This window comes from Phoxinus phoxinus, assembly GCF_949152265.1.
Source record: "Phoxinus phoxinus genome assembly, chromosome: 11".
NCBI classification, from domain to species: Eukaryota; Metazoa; Chordata; class Actinopteri; order Cypriniformes; family Leuciscidae; genus Phoxinus; species Phoxinus phoxinus.
This window is the reverse complement of record NC_136886.1, coordinates 18,092,977-18,107,223: the sequence shown is the minus strand read 5'-3', so window position 1 is coordinate 18,107,223 and position 14,247 is coordinate 18,092,977. Positions and strand designations below refer to the sequence as shown.

Below are 14,247 nucleotides of genomic sequence, written 5' to 3'. Positions count from 1 at the left end.
TGGATTCACTCATTATCATGTTTCATAAATGACTCAGATGTTTGCATTTTGACGATCATTGTTGTTCCTTGTCATTTGTCATGTGTGACGAGAGACAAAAGATGAATATTTTAGAATCCATTTGCATAATTCAATAAATAGGCATACTTAAACTAGGATGCAAAATAATGTTGTGTGCAGCACAATGTTTATGTAAATGATTGGTGTCAAGATGCATGTAGACTATGCAAGTGTCGATCATGCTTTGGCAATCCTTAAAATGCATTTGCTGTGCTACCCACTTTTTTGTTCACAGGACTGAAAGGAAGAGAATATGGCACCTCAGAGCAATACTGTCAGCTTTGTCCAACGCACTAAGGGTGGGATTTGCTTTATTTTGACAATTGTGTGTGATTACTGAAGCCAAATATGACAGTAACTGTATTTTGTTCATCATGATAATACCCTTATTGTCAGTCATCACTTTGTTTTATGCATGTTTTTCTTGCATTTTGCCATTTGATTTCATTCTTTCTGTGCCTACAACGATAAAAAGGATTAGTTCACCCAAAAATGAACATTTTGTCATAATTTACTCACCCTCATGTCATTCCAAACCCATTTGACTTTCCCTTAAACTCACAAAAAGACAGTTTTTCATGCAATCATGGTTGATGAAGACTGAAAAGCTTCAAAAATGTCACAAAAGCATCATAGAAGTGTCATAAAAAATATATATAAAAGTAGTCCATATGACTCATAAGCAATATTCCAAGTTTTCTAAAGCCATAAAATAGCTTTTAGTGTTTAACAGACTGAAATTTAAGTCATTTTTCATCAATCTTCAAGTAAGCTGTTAACTGTTGCAACTGAATCAATGAGTCAGTAAGCTGCCCAATACATCTGATTCGAATCAAAAGAATGATTCAATCACAAATCACTGAAATCAGACATTGCTCTTTCATGAACACACAGGGTGGATGTCAAGTATATCAGTAAATAACAAATTACATTCTAAGGTAAGTCTGTAAAAATACAGCACAATGTACCATGTCAATATGAAGTAAACTTGAAGAACATTGACATCGAAAAAAATGTCAGTAAACTTAACAGAAAATATACTGGTTGTTTTCTGCCAGGACATCTGTTTTTCTACAGATTTTTCATTTTGTTCCTCACACAAAGCTGTTGCAAAGCTTCAGAATACTTAAAATATGGCGCACAAGTCATATGAACTACTTTTATAATACTTTAATGGTTCCTCTTTGACATTTTGGAGCTTGACAGCCCCAGTCCTCATTCATTACTTTTGATCTACGAAACATAAGGTTTTGGAAAGACATGATGACGAATAAACCCTTTTGTGTGAACTATCCCTTTAACTCATTTAGGTAAAAGAACCCTGAGACGAACAGTCACCAATTATATTATCCTGTTTGAAAAGCATTATCTGCTGGATGAAATCCAACAAGCCTTTCTATTTCCAAAAATGCAGTTTAATAATACGGTTTACGTTCGAGCAAAAGAGAGTGCACGGCTAATCAGAAGGGAATAAGCATTGATAATTATTTAACTTCTACAGAACAACATAATCCCTTTAAGGATGTGTTTTTCTTAGAAAAAGCAGAAAAAAGGGAACGCAACAAAAATAAATAAATATTTAAAAGCGTAAAAATGCAGGCCTGACTGGAGTGTGCGGTGTCATGGGAGGTGTAGTGTGGAGAGAAGATAGTGCCTAAGCTAGCTAATAGCATCTTTGTTTTCAGTGAATGCAGTGCTGTGTTCTCTAGGGCATTGCAAGACGTCTTTGGCAAAGCCAGTATTCCACAGTTCTTCACTGTATAGCTCAAGCCACCGGGACACCTTGGTTTATTTATCTTTCAATCAAAACCCAGCGGTCACAGCTCAGTGGTCAGCAGCTGCCAGAAGAGAAGCCATTTCCCTGAGGACATGTCTCTAAGTCACACCTACCTGAGGACGGCAGATTCCAAGACAAAGGAGCTAAGACACAAACCCTTTCAAGCTGAATTTGTTCCACGTCTTAAGTCTTTGAAAAGGTCTTGGATTTTCCTCATGCCGCTGCACGAACAAACAAACAGCGAGCGTTGCGGTAGGACGCTGAGAGAAGTTATTGTCACTTATTTATGTCCGCCGAGGATTTATTATTGTTACCCGGAATTTCATTCTGGGCTCTCTTTTGACAAAAATAAATGACTCAGAGACCTTGAAAGTTTAATTTAAAATAAGAGCTTGTCTTGCAGTCGGGACTTTAAAATAAAACAATCGCTTGACTGTAGTGGTTACGGTGGCGTGGAGGAAAGAAGTCTGGAACTGATATTTATTCCTCTGCCCTTGGAGATGGGATTCGCAATGGCAATTCATCGGCATGTCTGCGTCGCAGACGGACACACGGGCCGCCAGAGTCCTTTTTCATTAGAACACCTCCGATCGTTTATCTTGATGCTCAGAAAAATACTGTGGCGAACGTTTGAGTTAATCTGTTGCTGTAGAGCAACAATTAACTTGTAGTTCCTGCTAAGTGTGAAAGGACACGTCATAGCAACATTGAATAACGGGTTCAGGCCCGACTTTTGGGCCTATCGGCAAGGAAAATGTTTAGCACTCTGCTACTTTTATTGCACTATATCATGAGAGAAAAGGCATCGTATACTTTTACAGCATGTCTTAAGTGCTTATCTATCCGGCTGCTGAAACCCTATTCTGGATGTGGCTAAAACTAACATGAGCCCAGTCTTGCCTTTAATTTCCTGTTAAACTCAATCAGATTACCTTTGTGGCACTGTGAAGCAGACTGCTCCTCCTCTATTGAATTATGCTATTAGCACAGCTGGGCTCTTAAAACAGATAAGCACTGCTAGGCTTGTTCAGGGAGGGAGTTTTTTTTTCTTCTTCTTCCAACCACATGGTCTCCGTCAAAAGCAAATGTCAGGCAGAGCTTACAACCTGTGCGGCCGTGAGTTTGTGGTTGTCACGAGGTGCGCTGCCCACTTGAGTTAGGCTGTCTATTCACAAATGGCAATCTGTATTTTGAGATTATGCAAAAGTATATCAACAAGCAGGTTTAGTAAAAGCAAACTGTGTATGTGTGTATGTACACGTACAGTATACATTAATATGCATCCTTATGCACAAACCCTAAAATTTATTTAATAATATATTTAATATATTTTTTATAAATTTAATTATATTCAATTTGTCATACACTGAAAAAATTACTAGTAAGATTTACTTAAAATTACTTTAGCACACATTTTTGAGTATTTTTAAGTGCTATAGTGAATATTAAAACTTGAGTGGCAAAAAAAGAGAATTTGCTTATTAGTTCCAATTACTTTAACTAAAGGTCTTTTCACACCAAGAATTATAAAATATAACAATAACTATGATAACAATAGCGTCTACATCATTATTTATTCTAAGCGTGTGTTTTACTTGGACGTAAAGAAGAAGAAGTATTATTGGCTGTCAATGTTTTTATCAATCTTAGGCTGAATAATAATTAAAAAAAATTATTTTTGTATTATTTAGCTCAAGAATGATAAATGTATTATGCATATATACTGTAGGCTATAGTTATTTTAGTCATCGTCCTTGGTGTGTATGGCCTTAACTTATTAAGTGTGCTAAAACATTTCTGCCATTTCTTCAGAAGATTTTTGATAGTGTACACAAAACCCCAAAATTTGGTTTTAAAACAATGTTGCAATGTGTAATGTGAAAATAAATATGATTTGGTTTCTTTAAAATATTTGTTTCTAAATTGTCATGTGACCCATGATAATTGTAAGGGTCACATCGTATGCGTTTTATACTGTATGAACAACCATTTTGGAAAAATTATTTGAACTAATTTAAAACGCTGGACCCTCAATTACTGTATTGTATGTAAGTTGTGTGTAATACTCAAGTCAGTTTCATCTCTGATATATTCGTCACAGTGTTTTGCAGACTCATTTAAGATGGCCAGCAAATATCCAGTAAAGTCCAGTTTGCAGGACACTATCGTGCAATTAGAAGGTACTACAAATGGCTAGCTAAAAGGTATATTAGCCTAACATGTGACTTGCCACCCCTAAACCCGAATTGTGCAAAAAGTGTTAAATTATTTCTCTAGTGAGAATTATTTGGCTAATTTGATGGATTCCAATGCTTACAGACTATTTTAGATGATGGAAAACCAAACTTTGTGTGTCATATTCATGTCATCAAACTAATAAATAACCAGAGACATGCAACCATAAGATATTTCTTCTCAACACTTGATTGTAGCGCCATAGACTCCGAGAAATGCACAGATAGCAACCCACATACTCCGTCACGACTTCTGACTCTACAGCGGATTTCCATTTTCAGCCGTTTTCTGAGATACAGGTGGACCACGTTCAGAGAAATCCTTGTCCGTCTTCGTCTACTTAATATTCTGACCATGAAAGTGTTTAACCCCCCAAAAGATATCAGATAACTTTTTCTTCCTCTCCACAGATGATATTAAGTGCCTGCCATTATCTCAGTAGGTCTGTATCATATTAGAATCTGCAATCGGGTCAGAAAGTATACAGGGCTCTTGTCTCGCCCACTGCTGCAGAATTACTTTCTGCCACACAATGCCGACTGAATGGGGGAAAGCTTTGTCATTTAAACTGCATAAAGAGGCCAGAAATTGATTTTTATTGTAGATCTTCATATCTAATAAAGCTCAGAGGATCTCTTTTCTTCAGCGTCTGAATGGCCACTGAATGCTTTCAATCTACTTCTGTGTTTCATGCATAAAAGTGGAGGCCTGGATGAATTAGAGAGGGAGAGGGGCCGCAATGCCAGTGAAAAGCGACCCCCCCTCCGGGTGCTTTCTTTCTCCGAGGGAGGCAGATCTGGGGAGGAGGGAGAAGGTGAAGTAGATGGGGGTAATTGAAAAAGGAACTGATTTTCCCCTTTTCTTTTTTCAGAAGAATGTGTTCTTTTCAATGAGAAAAAAAAACAGAACCAGATCTGGATTGCGAAATTAAAAGAGGGCCCATGGAGAAGTCCAGCATGAATGTGAAAAGCATAAAAAAGATTCTTCATATTTGTCATTTTAGTCAAAGGCGCCTCACCTGGTTCACTGCCCAGGTTTTTGGAAGAAAGTGCGTTTCGAACCGGCTTCAATGAGCCATTTAGAAATGTATTTTCCTTCAACATTTCTGCCTGTGCGATCATCCTTCGCGGCTAAACGCTTTACCTTGCTTACAGAGCTCCTTGCAGAATTTTACTCATTTCCCCTCATTGCGGGTAATCCTAAACATGTAAACAAAATTTGTTTTCATGCGACTGAATATGATTAATTATCTCGGAGTAATCCAGCTCCACTCGCAAAGACTTTTCAGAGGAGATTACAATTTCCAAACTGACAACCATGATAGTTGGGAGCGCTCTGTACGTCTTAGATTAAAGGTCACACAGAGAGAGAGAGAGAGAGAGAGAGAGAGAAAACTCAGGAAACATTAAGTTAGGTTAGGGCAGATGCAATCGTAGCCACTTCACACGAAAGAAGGAAGCAACGACTGCCTCGAACGAGAAAAAAGAAAATGAAAATGGATATCTGCATATTTGCCACCAAAACATATGGCTGTGCCTAATGCCATTTAACACTTGGGGCTGGGTTTAATCAAACTTCTGCAATTAAAAACACAAATTAGATGCAAACAGCTGAAAGTTGGCTTATGATACACAGAGGGATGACAGACTTAGAGCCAGAGCTATACACTCCCCATAATCCTGACAAAGACATCTCACTACATGCTCTGCGTATCAACATGAATAGTTTGGCATTTAAGTGTCTATATTATAACATGCCACATGAATAATGATAAAACATTTACAATAACATAATGCATAATAGAAACATATGGGAGAAGTCTTATTTCCATGCCTCAGTCAAAGGCAAATGTTACGCATTTCAGGGTCCTGAATTCAATTATGTAAAAACAAAATAAAAAGTCCATAACTACTGACCATAAAGAGATGTTTTTATCTACATTCAAGTTGGAAAAAAAGTTGCCCTGAGAGTACCATATTGTAATAAGACTTTAAGACTCAATAGAGGGGATAGTGTGTATTCTACTGACCATAATAACTTTAGAAGAGCTGTACATGTCCATGACCTAACCTCCCTCCATCACTGCACAGTCTGCTCTCCCACTGAAGATGATCTCAATCACAACACAAAGTTATTTTCCACATAGGATGTGTGTGTGTGTGTGTGTGTGTGTGTGTGTGTGTGTGTGTGTGTGTGTGTGTGTGTGTGTGTGTGTGTGTGTGTGTGTGTGTGTGTGTGTGTTTGATCCTGTCAAAAGCATACAAAACGATAACACTATCCACTAATATATTGAGTAACCTTGTACTCACTGAGAGTGTTTTTGACAAGCTGTATATGCTGTATATATTCTCTAAGTAGCAGTTTGAATCCTGTTTGTGGCATACTAATCCTATTCACCTTTGTCCATTTACTGTGTCCAATACAATAAAGTCAACAAAAAGCCATTAACAAAAATTAAATAGAATAAAACACTGCTACAAGCTGTGGGGAATTTTTCTTCTAAACATTTCGTGGAATCAGCCGTTGAAATTGTTTAAGAATAAAACTAAATGCTGTTTTTGTATCTACATTCTTTCGAACTAAAACATCTTTAGAGTTCAAATAATACAGTTTATAGATATAGATTCAGCTAGCATGCTATGCGATGCTAAGCTAGTACAATGAGCTATTAACTTGCGATGCCAAGTCAATTAAAACACACACACACAATGCGATGTAATATGCGACTACATTTTTTTTTTTTATTGTCGAAATATTAGATGACATGAATCATAAGACGACTGAATAGAGTTGGACTAAATGGGTGGACTACATTATTCAAGACAATGTAAAGAATGAAAAGATTATTGACTTAAATAAATGCATATGAGCATATTTGACAGATTTGGTCAAATTGGAACAGATTTGTAAGATTTAACATTATATTTTTAAATTATAAAAATGGGACTCCCCAGAATGAGAAGTGAAAGCAGACAAAATGTCTAATTTTAAGCTAATGGTGGCATTAGAAGGTTTGATAGGAAGAACCCCAAATGGGTCAGATGACTATCCAGACCTATCCCAATAAGTGTGCCAAATTGAAGTGTATTCACCGAAAAAATAAGAATTGCTGTCATGCACCAACCTTGGAGGATTTACATTTTAAATATGAGGAAAGCCAGAAATCTCATAGGAACCCTTTTCATACGCGATGTATCAGTGGACCGTCTGAAGTAAAAAGCAACATAAGATTTATGCATTCGTGTTAGACGCTCACAGTTATAGCCAGCATTTATGTGTCAGAATCACATATGAGATGACGCAAAGTACATGTTTCTTTCGCCACTTGCCGAGTGCTGAAGGACAATAGTGTCTGCTGAATCCTCGGCTCTAAAAGAGCCATGTAAATCACACCATCCTCAAACACGGCTGCAGCTCGCCCAGGCCAAGGTGAGCCCGTGTAGGAAACGTGGGCCTGACACAGGTCTGCCCCTCTATGTTACCAAGGAGAGAGGGGGAGAAGAGGGAGGTGGAGGAAGGGAGGAGGCTTTGAGAGGATTCTTTATGCAGCTCTGTGTATTTCTTTCATGTTGTCCAGCCAGTAACTGAGTTGGCTTGCCGGAGGTGATGGCTAATTCACACCCTCAGATCAGGAGCATGAAATGAGAGAGGAGAGCAGAAGGGGAAAGCCCTGGGGTTAATGATAGCTCTCCCTGCGCATATATCCAACACCATTTCATATAAATCTGCCCAAATGGTTTCATTTGAGATGATCCCTGGCATCTCCTGAGCGCATACACATGCACATAATCTCATATGACATAGCAAATGTGCTCTCATAACCATCTACTGCACAGCAAACACATGTTGAAGGATGATAAGTTATTAAATAAGTCATCTATAATGATAGATTAGATACTAGTTCTTCTATACATTTTATTCCACCTAAAACACACCAACCACACATTCATTGGGCCATGATGTAGATATTTTGGAGCCACACGATCAGCAAAACGAACAAATGGTTACACTGTATTACACTGTTAACTAAAAAAAGCTACAATATTAAGGACTTCACAAATCTTTGACTTCTCAGTTGAACAAGCTTGTGGATAAAGAATTTCTGCCCGCTTTCTCCACCAAAAACCCCTCTTTAAAGTTATTTCAAATTTTCCAGCAAGGCTTTGAGAAATCTGTTTGTTTGAGGGCAGCATTAGATGTGACCAGCGTTTTATTGTGACATAAAACCGCATTTCTTCCTCGGCAGATTAAAAATAAAATCGGTTAATAAGAAAAGCTGTCAGCGGTAGAAAACGGCTGACATAATCCGTTTATCCTCCAAGCAATAAAGATATTGGTCCTTGGGAGTCTATCTTCCCTCTTATGTTATTTCGCCCAAAACATTATCTTCTATGCATTCAGATGGATTAAGAAGTCATATGGTAGATAGAAGGAAAATGACAGATACAATAAAATATAATATCCTTTCAGTTCTCCTCACATCCTCTCACAGAAGGCTACACGTATGTGCACACACATAGGCGAAAAAGGGAAGGAGAGATAGAGAACGAAGGAGAGAAAAGTAAACAGAGATGGAGCATGAGCTGAAGAAAAGAGCAGCCGGAGCAGGCAACAGTGTTTTGAAATGCTGATATGATGAGAAAGCGATTGGACTGGCTTCTAGAGAGGTCACAGCAACCCTCTCCTGTAACTCCCCTCCGTACTTGCTTTTAAATGGTTACAATTATACTTCCTGCAGGCCTGCCAGCCCACCACCTTCTACGAAACTGGAAAAACTAGTTATCGACAGCACTGCTATATACAACAAGGACGACATTAAAACGCACTGTATGGTGCTTTTCACAATATTGTTTCAAAGCAAATAACTGTTGTGCAGGAAATTGTGTATGACTACACTTTAACTGAAAAGAAACAAGCTGATCCCATTGGATACGGATCAAAAACAAATTTAGGTTGTGCCAGTTAGCATGGCCCAATTAGCCCCTGCTGGTAGACACTATAACTGCACCTTCAAGGCACAAAAAGCATCTTTCGCAATTGACTTGCATTCAAAATTTGAGTTTTCTTTGTGTAAACGTTTCTTTATTATTTTTTTTACAAACAATATGTTACCTGTGCTGGCAAAATGAGTCAGAATGTGCACGGCTAATTACGAGCTACAGGGGAAAAAGTGACATTTCCATATTGGTCAAATAGATTTTTTTTTTTTTTTTTTTTTTTACAAAAATGAGTTTATTAAAGCCCCAGTAGCCCACTGATGTGCCTTGGAACACACAGCTTTGTATGATGCTTTGACGTATTTTCCACTGAAACAGGAAGCTAAGGTGGGACATATTGAATGGCTCCTCCCACTTTTCAAATAGCTAATAGCGTTTAGTTCACCTCACAGACTGCAATTATTAGTAGGCTACTTGACAGCACCATCGAAGCGAATCCAAGCGTGTGTGAATAAACTCTTGCCATTTCATTCTGAACCAATACAGTATGCTTTAGATTCTAGAGAACATTTGATTGGACAGAAGAAGATGTGCCGAGAAGCTGAAGTCCGCAGTGATGTCATACAAATCCGTGATCCATTTTAGCTGAAGTGAGAGACTAAGTTTTGAATGCTTGTTATCTCATATGCAAATGTTTTCATTGTTTTGGAACGCACCAGCTTATTAATAACCTTAAGGCTAACATATTCATACTAAAAGCTAAACGTACATTTTGATTTCCGGAGGCCTTTAAGCCTTCGCCTAGCGATCCCAATGCTCCAAAAAATAGCAATTGACCATTCGCAAAGACCCGCCCCTTTTAGTTACTGTTGCTATACGTACTACCGGCACATCCGGGAACTTAAAGGCCGTGTTGTAGGTTAAATTTTTCAACGAATTTGTGCAATTTGCTTGTTGGTAATGAACATTTAAACTGTTATCCATTGTATTTTATGTTGTTGGGTATCACAAAACGGAATATAATACGAAAAAGTAGGTACTATCTTACAGCGCCAACGATTCCCCTTTCCGCCACAATGCATTCCATGACGTCACCTTGGGGAGAGAGTTTACCAAAGCCCGCATTGAGAGCGTTGAGAGTGACTAAAGAGACGAGTAGTAGACGAGAGTATTCAGATAGCGCAGATTATAGAACATGATCATTGTCTATACAACACATCTATAGTCACCTATAACTGTTTAAGTTGGTTCATAAGACTTTGTGAAAAAAGTAAACAAACAATACTCGTGCGTGCTGGCTTGAAGGGGACCATGATCCTGCCTGAGATGTGTGTATGCTATCTTCAGCACAAACGGATTCAGGCAGCATGCATTCAGCATTCAGTCACATCTGGTCGCGGGGTGAGCTCCTCGACCAGCGACCCAAACACACTCACTGCCCAACAGCACAAGCTTTCCAGCGCAGTTTCCACCGCCCGCACGAGCACCTGCCAAACACCGCGACAGACACGCGGCGGCTACGCTTGCAACAACATTTTCAATGTTCAAGGAAGAGAAACGCTTAAAAACACCCATATAGCTAGCACGATGCCTTCTATTTATAGATGACAAAGACAAAGTTTACCAGTACTATGACAAAGGCTACCGGTAACGTTACTTATCTGAACTAACGTCATGATCACCGCCACTATAAAGAAAACGTTGATTTTTCACTCGGTGCTATTCAATGACAGTAAAAAAAAATATGTGTCGTTATCTCATTGCTGCGTTGCTAAATGATAGCAACTCACCAGGACACTTCACCAACTCTCCACTCATTCTCCTCGGACCATGCATTTCATCGGCTTTGACGGCCATCAGGCTACCTTTCCTCCACGTCTCCCCAACGTGACGTCATCACCGAATTGCGTGAAAAAAAACGTTAATACCAAAAACGTAAAAAACTGGTATTTAAGACCATTTTTGATACATTTTTAAAATGATATACATATCTTGAGTGATTTATGTACCCATTAATCGACAGTGGTGGTTAACCTGCAACATGGCCTTTAACTGTCAATTTCGTCAACACCCCTTTTTAGGGGAAAATAAACTGAACTTCCCATAGACTTCAATACAAAATAGCGTCACAAAACAACCTTCGTACACAGCCGAAAGTCGTGAATAACTTAAGAAATCACTAAGTTTAAACATGTCAAGCAATTAATTACATGTCCACCCTTCCTGCCATAAAGCGTGAAATATACATCCACAAACTTAATTTGGTCAATAAAAATATGTCCTTCATTCTCCCAGCGTCAAATTGGTGTAAAAACCCCATATATATATTATAATGTATATTATAAAACATACATTTAAACATGTTTACTTTCAAAACTAAGTAAAATCATTCACTGGCTTACCATGGTGACTCGATGAGGTACGACTACGAGTAGGCTAAATGTCCGGGTAAGACACCTCTGGCCACTGGGTGGGGTTGTGGTTGTGACGCTGGGAGAATGAAGGGACATGTTTTTAAATTGACCAAATTAAAGGGCACCTATTATGACATTTAAAATGTTCCTAATGTTGTTTAGGGAGTCCCCAACAACAGTTTTACGTGCATGCTATGCCAAAAAAACATTTGTTTTCGTATAATTTGCATTTATTTTTACCTGATTTGCTCACCGACTCCCAAATGATTCGTTCAACGACTCATTTTTCCAAACCCCTCCTTTGCGCGACGGTAATCTGCGTTGATTGGTCAGACGACCCAGCAGTGTTTACAGAGATAATACTTATTGTTTAACACGGAGTACAATGATGCTTTTATAAATTTAATCGTGTTATAATAATGATTATAGTCCACTGCTTTGTAGTTTGTAGTAAAAAACTAAAAATAAGATAAAGAATTTAATGTTGTTAGCGAGCATAGCTCAGAGTTCATATTGTAAAAGCACAATCAGTCTTTGTTTGCATTAGCCCGATGCATAAACATAACGTTTTTACAAAAAAAAAAAAATGCAGTTACGTTACTACGAGGTATTATTCTATTCTTTAAGACAATTCCGAAAACAACGACAAACACTTCACATATCTCAATACAATTGCCATTGAAGACCTAGAAGCTAAACGGTGCTTACACAACAGACAAAATAATAATTAAGCATGCTACATAAAACATAAAAGCAACAATTATTAATAACACTTACAGGTTGTGATACGGAGGAGGAAGCTGATGCAAATACACTTAGAAATGAACCTTCCTTCAATATCAGCCGGCTCGCGAATCCAAGTTTGATTGCATTTAAAAAGCAATCGTCTTCAAAATGGCGCGAACAAAGCACAAGGCTTGGACTATACTTCTGTGGTATAGTTATATGAATTGTAGCCACTTAGTCTTCAAATGCTCCTCCTTGGGCAGATGAAAAAAGTTGGCTTTTGAGTCGCACTTCAGAACACAGCGTCTCGTCGCCATGATATTTTCCCTGGCCTTGGAGCGCAATAAGTGGGCGTATCGTATTCAAATAACTTGACAAGTTGACGTCATCTAGTCAGAGAAAAAGCTTCGGTCTTCTAACGATTCATAAAAATGACTCCGAGTCGACTCTTACTTTTGAAAGACAATAACTTTATATACGGTGCACTTTCATATTTCAAACTTTGCAGGATGTTTTTGTTCACTTAGATCTATGTTACACACTACATGAAAGGTAAATTTCAAAATTCCATAATAGGTGCCCTTTAAGTTTGTGGATGTATCTTTCACGCTCTATGGCAGGCAGGGTGGACAGGCATATGACGTCCACACTTGACATGTTTAATCTTAGTGATTTCTTAAGTTATTCACGCCTGCCGGGTTTGTACGGACGTTGTTTTATGACGCTATTTTGGATTGAAGTCTAGTTTAGTTTATGACACTGCATACTTGTAAATAATTATAATATTATATATTTCAACATGTTCAAGCATCCACAATTATAGCCACGTTCATAACGTTTGTAAGAAACCAAACCGTTTGTAAATCCGTCAGGATTTCAGCGAGATAAGAGTATTTGTGTTTGTGCAGATCACTCACCTTACATCAGGTACCACAGAGCCCGTGACAAGATGGCCACCGGGTGATGACGTTAGGGACTCCACCGTAAGACATCTAGCCTTTATGTATATCTATGGAGAAGACACTGACAATGTGCTGACAGACAGGACAGAGCAGGTTACTTTTAATATGAAACAAAGTCTCACCTTTATTTGGTCATTTTTTTGAAAGAAATTTAAACAATAAATACCGTTTTGTGGCTCTTTAATGTAGCCTATCTGACCGCTGTAGCCTCAGTTAAAGCTGCTCGTGAACCGATCATCTCTTCCTTCTAGTTAATTTGTAGCATATAAATTAACATGAATGAACATAAGAAGGAGTGTGCGGAAAGACCATAGACAGTATATAAAGGGAAAGACGTCACTCAAATCCGTTTTTCAAGTTCAAATCCTCCAACGTTAATCTAACTCTCCTGACTGCTTGTCGGACAAAAATGGTGGATTCGGCGAATGGCGGATTATGATTGGTCAGATTTCCTGTCAATCAAACTCCCTGCGAACATCTAAAGTTATCTATCTGTACGTTTTCTGAGAAGAGTAGGCCATACCTTTCATATGTCCATGGAAAATGCTGTTTTCTCTGCTCGATTCTCGCGGTTCCCCTGTTTGGTATCGCTTTAAAGTACAGCACTCCCATTTTTTTTATATTCATAGCGAATTATCGATGGCATGAGTCTGAACCAATGAAATGTGATTTTCAAACTCATGCTGATGTAAACAAGACAAATACCTCTCATCGCGACCTATTTTTTTACAGTCTATGATCGCGACCAGTGTTAATTAATTTCATTTTTTTTTTTTTCACAGAGGAAAACGAGAGGATAACTAAATAAAAAACAGTTTTAAATGACGACAACTATGACGAAAATGTATTGACATTTTCGTTAACGAATAAAAACTAAACGGAAATTTTAGGGAGGGACGAGATCCAGTCAGAACTGATTTGCGGTGGCTGGCACACGAGTTGGCATGATGCATGTCTCATAAATCGTTCAAAAATGTAAACGTCTGTGAGAAAGAGAAGAGCAGACATATGGATAGATCATCTGAATAAGAATGACGACGCGAAAGAGAACTTTATTCGGTATGTTTTTCTGTGCGAACACACACACACACACACGACCCGAAGCGTGAAGCCCTGCACATAACTTAGATAGCGCG

The 14,247-nt window shown here is 38.3% G+C and overlaps 2 long non-coding RNA genes across 3 annotated transcripts in view; one reads left to right on the top strand and one right to left on the bottom strand.

Moving 5' to 3' along the window:
• The window catches only part of LOC307006697, a 46,197-nt gene extending 32,514 nt beyond the window's left edge, over positions 1-13,683 (bottom strand). The window contains exons 1-3 of one of the 2 annotated variants that reach the window (XR_013799503.1): positions 13,635-13,683; positions 13,278-13,358; positions 13,067-13,183 (exon numbers count right to left, since the gene is read on the bottom strand). This is a non-coding gene — a long non-coding RNA (uncharacterized lncRNA). Of the gene's footprint in view, positions 1-13,066; positions 13,184-13,277; positions 13,415-13,634 lie in introns of those variants that run through there. The other variant, XR_013799504.1, reaches the window with a different exon arrangement.
• Positions 13,684-13,883: 200 nt separating this feature from the next.
• Positions 13,884-14,247, top strand: part of LOC307006952 — a 44,057-nt gene continuing 43,693 nt past the window's right edge. The window contains exon 1 of the long non-coding RNA XR_013799551.1: positions 13,884-14,170. This is a non-coding gene — a long non-coding RNA (uncharacterized lncRNA). The remainder of the gene's footprint in view (positions 14,171-14,247) is intronic.